Raw genomic sequence first — 16,832 nt, forward strand, 5'->3', positions numbered from 1 at the left:
TAAGTTCGATTCTCGGTGGAACAACATGGTATACGTGAAGATGTACCTGGATGATGAAGCGTAAGGAGAGTAGCGACACACCCTTCTGGATCCTGTATGAAGCACTTTTTTTTCGTTTTCCCCATATACATTACCTCGGTGTAGGAAAGTGCCGAGATATTGTTTTCTTTTTCTCAGAGCACGATGCGGTGCTAGATACATTTATTTTTGTTGTGGTATAAAGTAAAACCACATTAAGAATGTATTAAAAACAGTAAATAAAAATAAATAAATAAATAATAATTCCCACAAAAGATTTCCCCTTCTCATCCAAAAAAAAAAAAAAAATAAATAAATAAAAAACAACCTACTGGCGCATATTTCATAGTTATACAAAAATCGCTCAGTAAAATGCCCCAGCGCCAACACCAAAATTCTGTTCCATCAAAATAGATGACTATAATTAAATTTATGCGACTTAAAAAAAAGAGCGAAAAAACGTTAAAAAAAAGAGGTTCTTGGTTCAAGAATTCCCTCGAGCGAAAATTTTAATTTTTTATTTTCGGTAAAAAAAAAATCTTCCCTCGACCGAAAATTTTAACTTTTTATTTTTAGTTTATGTGAAAAACTCTTATGTTTTCATCACTTTTTTTGGGAGTGATTATCACATCTACAAGAAAACCTAAATCGGGCAAGGTAGAAGAATCTTTTTACCCATTCGCCCAGTGTACAAGTTAGGTGGGGCGACAACATATTCCTGTCATGTGACGCATATGCCGTCACCAGTGTCGTATACAAAATATCAGACGTGTTTTCCTGTGGAGGAATCGGTTGACCTATGATCTTGCGATCAAATGTTTTCAGTTCCCATTGGAGAGGCACGTCCTTTCGTCAACTAATCACACAGTTTTGCGGTGCGGTCGCAAAACACAGTCACTAAACTTATTACAGTGAACAGAGACGTCAATGAACGAACGGACAGATCATAACTTTGCGAAAATAAAGAAACCAAAATTTTCAGTGGAGGGCAGATTTGAACGAAGGACCTGTCGTTCCGCAGCTGTTCACGCTAACCACAGGACCACAGAGCTCCTTGCCTCACATTGCCCTTAATATTGCCTATCTCACGCATGGACGACCCAGTTTGTATATTTTGCTTATTTTTTCATAGTTCCACACAACTTCTTCCTGTTTTCTCGATTGATCTGTGTTCAGTTTTTCAAGGCCTATCCATTGTGCCAACTTATAACTAAATCTGAGGGGGGTGCGATGGGGATGTTCCCTTGTTAGAACACCTGAACACCATTCATGGCCACATCAAGTTTAAGATGAATGTCGAGACAGATCGTGCATTGCCTTGACGTACTCAATAGCAGGTAAATGCAATGAAAAAACTGTCACAAATAAGGTTTTTGTCAGGAAGGCCTTCGTCAAAAATAGCGCAGACGCAACTCACACACACATGACTGCAGTCTCTGTCAACTGAAGCTACACTGCGAGCAGCTTCACCAGTGCGTGATGGGACTGTGCGCTGGGTGGGCGTAAGGAGGAGGCTGGGGCAGGGAAGTGGTGGTATAGAAGGGTAGGTGAGGGGGCACAGTGAAGCGCTGATGGGGAGCGTGCAGGGACGTGGTGGAGAGAGATAGGGCAGCTGTGTGTAGTAGAGATGTTAAATGGTGGGCAGAGAAGAGGTGAGAGGGGGCGGGAGAAGGAGAGAAATAAAAAGACATGGTGGGATGGTGTAATGAGGGCTGTGTAGTGCTGGAATTGGAACAGGGGCCAGGATGGAAAAGTGAGAACAATGACTAATGAAGGTTGAGGCCAGGAGGGTTACGGGAATGTGGGATGAATGGTAGAGAAAGTTCCCACCTGCGTAATTCAGAAAAGCTATTGTTGTTGGAAAGGATCCATATGGCCCAGGCTATGAAGCAGTCACTGAAATGATGAAATGAAGGATGTCGTGTTGGGCAGCGTGCTCAGGAACAGGGTCGTGTTCTGGTTTCTTGGCCACAGCTATTCGGTGGTCGTTCATGTGGACAGACAGTTCGTTGCTTGCCATGCCCACACAGAATGCAGTACAGTGGTTGCATCTGAGCATGTAGATCATACAACTGGTTTCAAACTTAACCATTTCATAAATGGCAAATGTGATGTTTGTGAACAAAGTGCATTTCGTGACGGTATGTGGATATACAACAAGGGCTATTTCAGTGATATGAGCCATGGCAGCAGGTGTTGTGTAGGAAGGGACAAATATATTACGTTCAGTCGATGGAGAAATATCACTGTGGTAGCCGTGCAAAGGATGGTGGACAGAACAGTCTTATTTCAGGCATGATGAGAGGTAGTCGACACCATGGTGGACAATATAACTCAGTTGCTCCAGTCCTGGATAGTTTTGAGTTACAAGGGGAATGCTGCTCTGTGGCTGGACGGTTGACGGTTGGGATTTTGGGTAGTGATGGGAGACGTGAAAGATAAGGCATGGGAGAATTGTTTTTGTACGGTTTTGGGAATATAATTAAGGTTTGTGAAGGCTTCGGCGAGACTGTGGGCATATTTCGAGAGGGACCGCTCATCACTACAGACACGATGACCATAGGAAGCTAGGTTGTATGGAAGTGACTTCTTAGTATGGAATGGGTGGCAGCTGTCAATGTGGAGGCATTGCTGTTGATTAATAGGTTTTATATGGATAGAGGTACTGATGTACCCATCATTGAGGTAAACATCTACGAAGTGGCTTGAGAAACTGGTGAAGTCCTTCTGCCAGGTAACCTTAGCAGTTCAAACCAACAGTGGTGGAGCCTTTGTTATGATTATAAAGTTGGGATGAGTTGTTATATGGTGGACCGCCGTTCTTTCTGTGGATGTAAAGTTAGTTTGCATGTTGAGAGATTTTCAAATGATGGTGAGGCAAAGTTCTAGGTTAAAAAATTGGTGAAATTTAACAGGGGCGGGTTTGGTGACGTTGGGGGTGGGTTATGGCTGGATGGAGGAGTTAATTTATTCAAACAGGGTTCAACATTGGTCTTTGATTGAGTCTGATTGGTAGGGTTGTTGGCGAAGAATCGTTTCCACTGTAGGAACCAGAAGTAGGAGTGAATGTTATTATCAACTCCTGCAATGGTTGAATTCAGGAGTAGGGAAATTGTGAGGCTTTTCTAAAGAACTGACTTTCTGTGGAGATACAGCTTCCTGATGAAAGGTTGGTAACTATGTTTTGTGTCTGTTTAGGTTCTGGATTCCCTGTGGCGGTGCAAGGGAGTTTTTGTGGGTGGGGTAGAATTAGCAGATTTGCTAGGCAGAGTTTTTCAGCTCTTATGGGATGTGAGGGAGGTTTGAAGGTTTTTGAGAGATCGTACATAGTAGCAGTCCAAAGCAGGAGCAGGAAGTGTGCTGGGTGGAGTGTATTTTGAAGTGGTGCTGTGCATGTCGCTCTACTTCTCGTAGTGCAAGAATTTCAACGAGTTTTATGGGTTCCAGGAATTTGTGATTGCATAGCAGGAGTATTTTGTGGATGGAGATAAGGTGCTCCACACAGATTTGGTTGAAATGGTTTTCCAGGACTAGGTTGGTTAGCGATATGGACAGATGGACGTCATTCAGAAAGGAGATGAGTAATTTGATGGATAAGGTCACTTGGGGGGATTCCCTCAGCGAAATAACAACGCAGCAACAGGATGTGGGACTGGGTTCTGACTAGGCAGCTTGAAACTTTTCTCTATTGACCCAGACTGAAAGAAGAAGGATCTATGATGGTGGAAAGACTGCGAAATATAACGTAAATAACGTAGCATTACATCCGAAAATATTCGCAAAAATACAAATACGTGGGAAAAATCACGAGAAGGATGAAACGAATGCAAAAGCGGGAAAAATATGAAACCTGTGGGAGTGGACGATATCTAAAGGTGGAAACACACTAAAATCAGCGGAAATTCACAATGGGATCAAAGAAAAGATGTAAATAGTAAGAAAAGTGTATTACTGGAGGTAGTACGTCTGGGGGTTTATAAGCGTCAAGAAGGGGGAATTACTGAGTGCAAACTGGGACACAAGTGCGAAAATGTGGCAGCTGAGAAGGGGTGTGTAGGATGAGATACAATATCATTTGCCACTGGAAAGATGCAGGAAATAACATGCAAAAATACTGGAGAGGGACACACGGATTGTGATCAGTTTGACGGTATAGCATTAATGATATCGACCGGAGTAATGAGGAAGATGATATGCTGCATCAACAATCAGGTGGTCATGTATCCGTCTGTTATGCGCGGCCGGGACGGTTGAAACAGTGTGGGTCGTAAGTAGAGCGTGAAGTGAGGTTTACAAGGCGACAAGAGAAAAACAGTAAAGAAGAGAATGAAGGACAGACATTAGAAAATATTAACAAAAGAAATCAGCACTGGGCTTGCATCAAAGAGAAGCCACGACTTGTCTATGGCAACTGAAGCCACACTGCAAGCTGCAGCACCAGTGCATAATGGATGTGGCGCCTGGGTGGACCTAAGGATGAGGCTGGAGCAGGGGGAGGGGAGGTATAGAAGGGTAGGGGTTGGGGCACATTAAAATGCTGGTGGGGAGCGTACATGGAGGTAGTGGATAGAGGGTAGGGCAGCTGTGTGCATTCAGGAGGTTAGATGGAGGGCATTTTAGAGGTGGGTGGGTGGGTGAGTGTGGTGGATAAGGACAGAATTAAAAAGTCTGAGGGCGATGGTGTAATGAGGGCTGTGTAGTGCTGGCATAGGAACAGGGACCAGGCTGGATGGACGAGGACAATGACTAACAAAGCTTGAGGCCAGGAGGGTTACGGGAATGTAGAACATACTGCAAGTAAAGTTGCCTCCTGCGCAATTCAGGAAAGCTGAAGTAGATGGGAATAATGAATATGACACAAGTCGTAAAGCAGTCACTGAAATGAAGAATGTTGTGTTGGGCAGCACGCTCACCAACAGAGTGGTCTACCAGTTTCTTGACCACAGACTGTTGCTGGCCATTCATGAGAAGAGAGAGATTATTGGTTGTCATGCACACATTGAATGCAACACAGTGGTGGCAACTTAACTTGTAGATTACATGATTGGTGTCACAGGTGGCTCTGCCTTTGGTGGTATAGGTGATGTTTGTTACACGACTGGAGTATGTGGTGGTGGGAGGATGTATGGGATAGATCTTGTATCTACGTCTGTTTCAAGGTTGTAAGCCAGTTAAGGGGTTGGAACAGGGGTTGTGTATCTCCTAGCCAGAACCCAGTGCCACATTCTGTTCCCGCTTCGATTCGTGGCTCATAGAATTGCTCCAAAGGCCTTGCCATCAAATTACCCATCTCCTGCTGCCACCCGTCCTTCCACAATGTCCTCTATCTGTTTATATTCCGCCAATCCTTAACTGTGACCTACATAGTCCTTAGAAAACCATAAAAACCAATCCCAAACCTCCTAGCTGTATCTTCTCCACATCCACAAAATTCTCCTGCTATGCAACTAGAAATTTCTGGAACCTGTAACTGTCATTGAAACTCTTGGCCTCTGGGAACTAGAGAAATATTCACAACGCCATCTCAAAAAAGTCTCAGCCCTGCTCACTTCCTACTTTCTCCTTGAAGTACAACTGTCCACCATTTCTACAATAACCTCCAAACTTCCCCCACATCCCTCCAAGGCTGACAAACAACATCTCGCAGGCTTACTATATTTACCCCTACCTCCAAACCTCCTTCCCACCACCACACAGAATCCATAACCTGAACACGTCTGACACTCAGTCATTAAAGTTTCGTCTAGTAGCATTAGACCCACAGAAATATCAGTGCTTTCAAAAGGCTTTACATTTTGACCCACTCCTAAATTCAATAATTGCAGGACTTGTTAAAACCTTCTCTCCATCAGCTGGTCCCTACAGTGGAGGTACTGATTCGCCACCAACCCATCCAATCAGATTCAACCAAAGACCAATGTTGAACCCCGCCCAACTCAGTTCACTCCTCTATCCAAATGCGATCCGAACCCACCGCTCCGAAATCAACCTCTGTTCACTTTCCAGTGTTCTTAACCTCGAACATTGCCCCACCATCATTCCTGTATTCTCTCAACATGCAAACTAACGTTACATCGGCAGAGAAAGCCACAGTCCACCATATAACAACAGAACACAACTTTATAATCCTAACTGTGAGCAAAGGCTGCACCACTGTTGTTTTGAGCTACAAGAATTACCTGGTAGAAGGACTCTGATAGCTGACGATACATTCACCTAAAAACCTTGCTGCAATGACATCATTTCCAGAAATCCAGCAAGATCTCCAGTAACTTTTCATATCCTGAGGTCCATCCCAAAACCCTACCCCAGAAGTCAATCTTTCTGCTCATCCCTGCCACTCACCACACTCCTACCACCTACATGTTCCCTAAAGTCCTCAAAGCCAAACACCTAGGATGCCCCATTGTGGACAGTTACTGTGCCTTCACTGTGATAATTTCTGCTTCCTTAAATGAAGGTCTTCAACCTTGAACCTAGCCCCCTATATAAAAGATAGCAACCATTTCCTCCACAGTTCCGCTCCTTTACCACAGAGGCTCGCCCTATAGATGCCACCTTCCTTCACACTAACATTACTAACACACACGATCTTATTGCTATTTAACACTACCTTTCCCAACACTTAACAGATCACAAACCATCAGCCCCCTTCCTGGTCAAGATTACCATGTAAATCCTCACCAACAGTTACTTCCCCTTTGAAAGCAAATCCAGGGCACAGCCGTAGGCACCCACATGGGACCGCCCTATGCCAACGTATAAATAGCCACCTTAAGAAATCCTCCCTAAACATCGAGAATCCTAAACCCCTCATCTGCTTCAGATTCACTGATGGATCTTCGCAATTGGATTAAGGGTGTTGCTACACACTAGTGAAATCAAGGACACAGTAAAACTTCTGCTCACACACACCTTTATTCTCACACGTCCATTTTACAGTTATAGTTGAAATATATCCGCTGCAGAGGGCAGCACAATGTACAGACTTAACAGAACACCAACAGATGGCGTAGGAGTCTTCATTCCCCGACAAAGGGTGAGAACACCCTATCCTCATTCCTCCAGAACTTCAACAGCTTCTCTCACATTTGGTTCTCCTGGTCCTAATCAACCCAACAAGCCACTTCCTAGATGTTTACGTCCACCTCAAAGGTGCCTACATCAGTACCTCTATTCATATGGTTCAAATGGTTCTGAGCACTATGGGACTTAACATCTTAGGTCATCAGTCCCCTACAACTTAGAACTACTTAAACCTAACTAACCTAAGGACATCACACACATCCATGCCCGAGGCAGGATTCGAACCTGCGACCGTAGCAGTCCCGCGGTTCCGGACTGCAGCGCCTAGAACCGCACGGCCACCACGGCCTGCCCTCTATTCATATAAAACCTGCAAACCAAGAGCAATACCCCCACTTCGACAGCTGCCACCCACTCCATACCAACAACTAACTTGTGTACAGCCTAACAACCAGTGATCGTTGCATCAGCAGTGATGATTGGTCCCTCTCGAAATATACCAAGAGTCCAAAATAAATAAATAAATAAATGGCTTTGAGCACTATAGGACTTAACATCATAGATCATCACTCCCTGAGAACTTAGAACTACTTAAACCTAACTAATTAAGGACATCACACACTTCCATGCCTGAGGCAGGATTCGAACCCGCGACCGCAGCGGTCGCACAGTTCCAGATTGAAGCGCTGAGGATCGCTCGGCCACACCGGCCGGCCCCAAGGGTCTGACTGAATCCTTACAGACAACAATTATAATCCCAACCTTGTACAAAAACCAATCTCCGTTACCTTATCTTTCAGATCTCTCGCCACCTCCCAATGTCTTGACTTTCCCTAGTAACTCATTACCATCCAGAAATTGAGCAACGGAGTTATATTCTCCACTAGGATTTCGACAACCTCTTGTTGTGTCCTGAAATGATAATGTCCTGTTTACTATCCTTCCTAACCCTCCCACAGGGGTATTTCATCATCCACTGAACGTAATTTACTCGTCCATCTCCACACAATACCTGCTCCCATGGCTCATATCCCTGTAGTAGACTAGATGCATGGCCAGTCCCATATGTCCCCCCAACATCACCTAGTCCAGGCCAGTCACAAACATCACCTAACCCATCACAGACAGTGCTGCCTGTTAAACCAATAATGTCATCTTCATTCTAAGCAGCAACCACTATGCTGCATTCTATGTAGGCATGACAACCAACAAGCTGTCTGTCCACATGAATTTCCACCGACAAACAGTGGCCAAGAAACAAGTGGAAAACCTTATTTTTGAGCATCTTGTCCAACACAACATCCCTCATTTAAACGACTGCTTCACAGCCTGTGCCATATGTATTCTTCCCAGCACAACCGCTTTTGTGAAATACACACTGTAACACTCCTGGCGTCACTCTTCGTTAGTCATTGTCCTCACTCATCTAGACCCGCTTTGTTCCCATTTCCAGCTCTACAGAGCCCTCATTACACCAACACTAAATCTTTCTATTTCTCTTCTTTTCCGCTACCCCGGCGCCCCACATCACCCTGCCCTTCGTCTAACCCCAGATCGCACATAGTGGCATTACCCTCTCTCCATCTTGTCCCTGCGCACTCCCCATCAGTACTTCACCTTCCTCCCACTCCTAGCCTACCATCCTATCCCCTTCCCACTCCAGCCTCCTCTTTACCCACACCCAGCTGCCACTCTCATCGTGCTCTGCTTCTGCTGCTCGCACTGTGGCTCAGGTGCCAGAGACTGTAGCAGATGTGTGTGAGTTGCATCTGGGTGAGTATGTCTGTGAGTGTGTGTGTTTGTATCTGTCATCTATTTCTGATAAACACCCTGCTGGCCGAAAGCACATTTGTTGTGCTTATGGTGAGTAGAAACTTTTCGTTTCATGATATCCTCACGTTCCATCCTGGAGTTTCCACTGTCAGATTTTTGCCTGACAGCTTTTCTAGCTCAAAGCTGTCTTCTTTGTTACTATTTTCTAATGCGTTACCATGCTCAAATTTTGTCTGCTAATGTCTAATGCCCGTCCATCTTTCTCTTCTTTATTGTCTTTTTTTTTTGTCTCCTTACAAACCGCACTGCACGCTCTATCCACGAGCCACGTTGCATCAGCCGTTTCGACAGCGCATAACATACGGTTACAAGATCACGATGATTGTTGGTGCAGCATCTTACGTCCCATATTAATCCCAATGATATCATTAATCCTATACCTTGAAATTGATCACTCTCCCTGCGTCACTCTCCGTATTTTCGCATGTTATATCCCGCACCTTTCCACTGCCTAACGATATTGTACCTGTTGTACCTAATCCTACAAACCCTTCCCCAGCCACCACACTTTTTCCGTTCTGTTCCATTTCAAACCCACTAATTCCACCTCATCCAGACACACCTGACGCCCTCTTCTTCACACTTATCCACCTTCAGACCTGCTACCCAAAGTATTATAATTACTTTATTATTTATATCTTCTCTTTAATTTAATTGTGACTTCACGCCAATTGTAGCGACTTTCAGCTACTCGCTGTCGTCGAGTACCTTAAACACGGACTTTTTTGGCCCTTTTTTATCTGTTTCACCCTTCTCGTGGTTTCTCCCATGTATCTGAGTGCATTTTTACTAATTTTTCCGACGTTATTCTATGTTAATTACGTCATTTTTTGCATTCTTTACACCACCATGAACTACTGCTCCCTCAGTCTGCGCAGTACAGAAACGTTTTCTTATCCCTTGCTAGAACTCAGTCCCACATACTGTTCCTATGTTGTTGCTCGCTCATGGAATCGCCTCAAATGGCCCTATCATCAAATTACCCATCTTTGGGTGCTAGCCCTTCTTCCACAATGTCCTCCATCTGTTAAGACTCCCTGAATACTTAACTCCCACCAACCTAGCCTTACCAAACCTTATCAACCAACAAAAAACCTCCTTGCAATACCTTCTATGCAACCACAAAATTCTCCTACTTTATAACCCCCAAATTCCTAGAACCCATAACACACATTGAATCCTGAACAAATTGACCCAAAGTAACATGCACAAGTCACCTCAAAAAACTCTCCACCCTGCTCATCTGCTGCTCCCACGTTGGAGTATCAATGATCACCACCTATACAACCCACTCCAAACGGCCGAAAATCCCCTCATAACTGACAATCCATGGCTTGCCCCTACTACAGTTATCCCATCCTCAAAAATTCCATCCCACCATCTAACAGAATCCTGAAAATAAACAGACCCGAAACACAGTCATGAACGTTTCCTTCAGAAGCCTTAGAGCGACAGAAATGTCAGTCCTTTCCAAAGGTGTCACCTTTTGCCCCACTCCAAAATTCAGACATGCAGCATTTGTTAAAGGTCTTCCTTCCTTTTCTCAGTCCCCTACAGTGGGTACGCTTTTTCGCCACCACCCTTACCAATCACATTCAATCAAAGACCAATTTTGAACCCTGCCTGACTCAGTTCACTCCTCCATCCAACGATGATCCGCCCTCACTGCCCCAAAACGAAATACCTTATCTTTAAAGAATTTCTTAACCATGAGCCGTGCTTCACAATCATTCGCTGAACAAGCAAAATAACCTTACATCCACAGAAAGAACAACAGTCCACTATCTAAAAACTGATTTCGACATTATAATCCTACCAGCGGGCAAAGGTTCCACCACTGTTGTTTTGAACTGCAAGGACTACCTGGCGGAAGGATTCAGCCAGCTGTCAGATACATCCACCTACAAACCTTGCCACGACACCTCATTCCAAAAATCCAGCAGAAACTCCAGTCACGCCTCAAATCCTCAGGTTCTTCCCAGGACCTCTCTCTCCATCTTAGTGCTCACCGCCACCAGTTCCTCCAGTCCTACCATCTACATGGTTCCTAAAGTCCATAAACGTAACCACCCAGGACGCCCATTGCGGCCACTTACTGTTCCCCACTGAGAGAATCTCTGCTCTCATAGACCTCCAACCTATTAGCCAGTACCTTCCTCCTATGTAAGATACCAATTCTCCACAGTTCCTGTCCGCTTACTACACGGTCCCCTGCTCGTCACTATTGATGTCACTTCCTTTTATACTAACATCGATAGTGATAAAGTCGATACGAGTATTGAACACTACCTCTCCCAACGCCCAATTGATTCCAATCCAATAACGTCCTTCCTAGTCGCCATGACAGTCTACATTCTCACCCACGATTACTTCTCATTTGAAGGCATTACCTACAAAAAAATCTGTGGCATGGCTATGGGCACCTTCAGGGCACCATACTGTACCACCATTTTCATAGGCCATCTGGAGGTATCCATCCCAAACACCCAGAATCCTAAACGCCTGACCCTGTTCTGATTCACTGTTGACACCTTTGCGATCTGGATCGAGGATGAGGACACTTTAAGCACATTCCTCCAGAACAACAGCTCTTCCCCTATTTGCTTCACCTGGTCCTACTCAACCCAACAAGCCACCTTCCTGGATGTTCACCTCCCCCCTAAGGATGGCTACGTCAGTACCTCTGTCATAAAACCCAATAACCACCAGCAAAACCTCCACTTCGACACCACTTGTACCTCTCCCAGAACTCACTTCCACTTAGCCACCCATGGTCATTGCATCTGCAGTGACGAGTGATCCATCTCTAAATATAACAAGGGGCTCACTGAAGCCTTCATAGACCATAATTATCCTTCCAAAAATGTACAGAAATACATCTCCCATGCCTTAACTTTTCAATCTCTTCACACCTCCAAAAGTCTCACCATCCACCCACAGAGGAGCATTTGGATCCTTTCCAACAGCACCAGATTTTCTGAATTGCAGAGGTGGGAAGGTTCTCTGCGATATGTCCTCACCCATCCAGTCTGGTCACTGCTCCCTGCTCCCATTCTTTTCACTTCTCTCCTTTGTCGCTGTAGCCCCCTCCCCCACCGCTCCTCTGCCCACTGTCCAACCTCCAGACTACACACAGATGCCCTACATCTCTCTACTTTGTCCCTGCGTGCTCCTCAGTAGCACTTCACTGTCCCCCACCCCTCCCCTAATATACCCCCCCCCTCCCTGCACCAGCCTCCACCTTACCCCCATCCAGTTGCCACTTCTATCATACACTGGTGCTACTTGCATTTACTGGAGGCTTCATCACTGAGCCGGCCACGGTGGTCTAGCGGTTCTAGGTGCGCAGTCCGGAACTGCGGGACTGCTACGGTCGCAGGTTCGAATCCTGCCTCAGGCATGGATGTGTGTGATGTCCCTAGGTTAGTTAGGTTTAAGTAGTTCTAAGTTCTAGGGGCCTGATGACCACAGCAGTTATGTCCCATAGTTCTCAGAGCCATTTGAACCATTTCATCACTGGCAAAACAGCATGTTACACTTAAGTCCATCCTGTCACAGGGAATGATATGGACAGTGGCTGCTTGATACTTAGTCAGACGTACAGTTACGACTTGGCAATGTATAAGCTCTTAAATCCAGCAGCCTACAGATTGAAGGTTTTAAAAGTATTCAGTGCTATACCAGGCATTTCCATATTTACAGCAGATGTCGAGGCTTCAGTTTCCCCATCGCTTCCCTCCTGCTCAAACATTCTGCTTAGGGCATCAGCGACATGATTCTCGGCGCCTTTAAGCCGGGCAACATCAAATGGAAGGGCCGAAATACGGTCTACCCAACTTGCTACCCCCGCAGTTTTTCAGGGACTGACCAACACCCGAAGTAGCGTCTGGCTGTTGGCTTCTGGCCTGAACTTACGAGGTATCATGTAAAATTTTAACTTTTCCAATGCGAACAATAACAAAATGGTTCAAATGTCTCTGAGCACTATGGGACTTAACATCTGAGGTCATCAGTCCCCAAGAACTTAGAACTATTTAAACCTCACTAACCTAAGGACATCATACACATCCATGACCAAGGCAGCATTAGAACCTGCGACCGTAGCAGTCACGCGGTTCCAGACTGAAGCGCCTAGAACCGCTCGGCCACAGCGGCCGGCCATGAGCAGCAGTTTTTGAATTTTCTGCAGAAGAATCAGTGATCGATTACATTCTTCACAGGCTTCCTGTCCTACACTGGTCTCGAGGTACTCCTGATTGCTTGAATTTAGATAACTCTTCAGGTTTTATCAGGATACAAAAATGTAAGAATTTTCCTTTTCTCTTCCCATTTTGATAACATGATATCATATGTTAGGTCTTCTATGACGACGCAAGGTGTTTGACCCATATCGTGAAACAGTCACAAACATCTTATATAGATAAAACATTTACTTTATGGTGCCTAGTTTAAAGAGAGTAAGGAAATAAAACCACAACAAATATACGTGCAGGGTATTCTGTAGTCCATAAATGCACTAAAAATTATATCACATTAATAATACATAAAAAAATACCATCAATATGCTGAATTTGGATGCAGCATTCTGTTTCAAGAGTTCATAAGGTCAAACAGTGTAATGAATCCGTGAATGAAGCCAGACCTCTGCAAGCAGCATCACTGAAAGAGCCAAACTGAGCTGAGTTGTGAGTTATCCTGCGATCCATTCCGTTCAGAGCAAGGGACGGTAGGGAAGTAGTAAGTGGCTAGAACAATGAATGGTGAGCCAGGGACGGTGGGGAAGTAGTAAGTGGCCAGAACAATGAATAGTGAGCAGCTGATAAGTGGTGAGCAGTGAGTCATTGCCAAGCAGGAAACAGTGAGCAGCAGGCGAATGGCGAACGGTTATGTGCTGCGGAGTGGAGAATGGCTGGTGGATAGTGAGTGGTGGGTGCTGAGCAGTGGGCCGTAAGTGGCTGGTGAGCAGTGAACGATGAGCGACTGGCGAGTGGTGAACAGGTGATGGATGATAGTTCACCTATGAACCTCTCTGCGCGGAATTAGAAGCGGTATAAGACTGGAGAATGGAAAAACAGTTACTGCAACCCTGTCGTTTGCTCCTTGCTTGCTCAAAAATGAGATGTAGCATGCCCCTGGCAAGCTATGTTTTCAAACCAAGAGTGGACTCAAAAGGTGTGAAATTACTTTCTCCATTAATGCTGCGTTCTAAGGAACTGATATTTCTTTGCTTTCTATTCATAGCTGACAAAAGCTGCTCATACAGTAAGACAGTAGGTCATGTAAACTGTGTAGTGCTAAAGCGTCGACTGGACACCGACCAGGGCAGTGCCGCGAAATGGCATCTAGAAGTCTCTGACACGAGCGCCTATGGAAAGAGAGGACAGCGCCACAGTTCCTGGAGGACAGAGTCCAGCGTCCCCTGTGAACGCTGACTCAACCAGCCGCGCACCATTGATCACCCCAGTGTGGTCGCGGTCTTCGAGAGCATCAGTACTGTTAGCAAGACGATACTTCGCCTGCGTTCTGCGAGTAGGAATAGGAGGGTGTCCCAGGAAGTAATGCACCGCATTTTTTCTTCTACAATTCTCTATTGAACAATGAGAATTACACCCACGAATGAATGGTGTGCGTTATCTTCGCACCCTGTTTTTTCCACGTAATCTCCATCCCATTCTATGGCCTTCCTCCGCCGCGAAACAAGAGCGTGTATGGCCTGTCGATACCAATCCTTGTCCTGGTGGCGGAACCAGTGCTTCACTGTGTGAGTCACCTCCTCATAGTTCTCGAAATGTCTTCCACGATTGGCGTCACTTAATGGCCCACACAAGTGGAAGTCCGAATGGGCCATGTCAGGTGTGACAGCCTTATTTAGCCTCCCCGACCGCTGCAAACCATGGAGCTCCGCCGAACCGTCTTCTAATAACCTTATCCCCTGTGCCCAGTGACTAACTGTACTTCTTCTGATAGCAGATGCTCAGTAGACTTTGCAGATACGTTTGTGAATATTCCTCGCTGTTTCTTTCTCTGAAGTGAGAAATTCAATAATGGAACGTACATTATCTACAGACGCCATTTTGAAAATGTCCTGCAGCTACGCTATCTGTCGGAAGTGACGGAAACATGGCACGCTAACTCTGGAGACTTCAAATCGCATTAGTGATATTGGTTTCGGCTGAGGAAAAAAATGTGGTGCATTTACTTTCTGGGCAAAGCTCGTAGATTGTCAACGTACTTGAGCATACAACGCACAAGTTAAGGAATGGTTTTCTTCTTCTTTCTATAAATAATGTTGTATAACAATAGTAAAGTTTAACGTACAGATTATTTTGTATTCCTGGTACCGGCCATCGAAACCCCCCTACCTTTTATAAATCCCTCCAAATCCTTGAACGCCATGCTCTCCGCCTCGCCTATCGCATCCGTCTCCCTTCCCCCACGCGGATCCTGTATGATCTCATCCCCTTCCCCCACCTCCTCCTTTTCCTTGAAAGGATACGGATCCTGTACATCTCCCGCAAACTCGATCCTCCTCATCCGATTGTCTCACCCATCCTCTCCCACCCCCGCCAGCTGCCGCGCCTGTATTCCCACGTCCCACACGGTCTCCATCTCTCCATCCTCCTCACCCTCTCCCAAGGTGGCTTCCGCCAGCTCCCCCTCCCTGATGATGTCCTCCTCCCCTCCATCTACCCCTCCTATCAACTTTGATCCTCCCCCCCACTTCCTGTGTCCTTTCCTTTAAGCACCCTCCCTCCCTTCTCTTTCCTTTTTCCCCATCCCCTCCCACCATCTCTCTTCCCCCGGGCTTCCCCTCCTCTTTCCTCCCCCCTATCTCCCCTGCCCGTGGCATCTGCTCTCCCCTCTCCCTCTCCCCCCCCCCTCCTCCTGTCTTGGCAGGTCCCCAAACTCGTACACGGATAGTGAACATTTGCGCGCCGGAGATCAACGCCTCGTGTTCTGTGTGTGCCGTCGTTTTGTGCTTAAGTGGTTCAGTGTCATTCGTTTCGTGCACCTACGTTCACGTGTGACAATTTTCGTCTCAGTCTGTGTCCAAGTGTCTGAACAATTTTATCTTGGACACTACGCCCGTGAACGGCACCTTGTATTTTAAAAAGTGTTTGTCTCCGTTTATGTGTCCACCATGTTTTTTTCTCTCAATGTCTTCATTTGTATATTTGTGTTTCTCTGCGGCCAAAGAGCAGCGTTGTATGCTGCTGCAGGCCTGCCTGTAATACAGGTTTCAAAATAACAATAAAGAGAAAAAAAAGGCCATCGCAACTTCTCTTCTTCCTTGTTTGTGCTGGTGTTGACTCCCAAAGCAGCAGACGTAACATCTGGCTACGAGATTTCCAGAATCAACGCTGCCTTCGCTCTTCGCTGCTCCGTCGCGGCGCGTCACGAGTACTTCTCTCTTTTCTTTCAGAGGCGCATGGCTACAATTTGTGTTACTTATAGTTTGTTGGGGCTCTCCTCTCATTAAAATGTCCTCCAACCCATCACCTACACCACTGCTCCTAAGCCTCCAGTTGCTGCCGGCTTTGATCTAATGCAGTTTATTCTGTTTGAGAACCAACAAATTTCGCAGTTAACGACAGCCATCCAGCAGCTCATTAATGCACAAGCCGCTGCTGCATCAACTGTGCCACTACAGCCAGCCACATCCACGACAGCACCTCCGTTCATTCCCCTGTTCCGAGCTTTCAATAAACAACGAGAAGAATAGAACTGGTGGTACGCTCGGTTCAACGCCCAATTGTTCTGTATAACGAGTGCAAGTTGCTGTGAAACTTGCTTATCTCTTGGTAAATGCAGTCGCAGGAGTTTACCTCTAGCTGGGAAGTTATTCCCTTTGTCATGTACTTCATTGTAAATTGCAGAAAAATCACGTAGATGTAGATCTAGATGTAGATGAATACTGGGCTCGATTTCCTAGCTTTTGAACTTTTCATTTCCTG

Source organism: Schistocerca cancellata, chromosome 5 (genome assembly GCF_023864275.1).
Source record: "Schistocerca cancellata isolate TAMUIC-IGC-003103 chromosome 5, iqSchCanc2.1, whole genome shotgun sequence".
Taxonomy (NCBI): domain Eukaryota; kingdom Metazoa; phylum Arthropoda; class Insecta; order Orthoptera; family Acrididae; genus Schistocerca; species Schistocerca cancellata.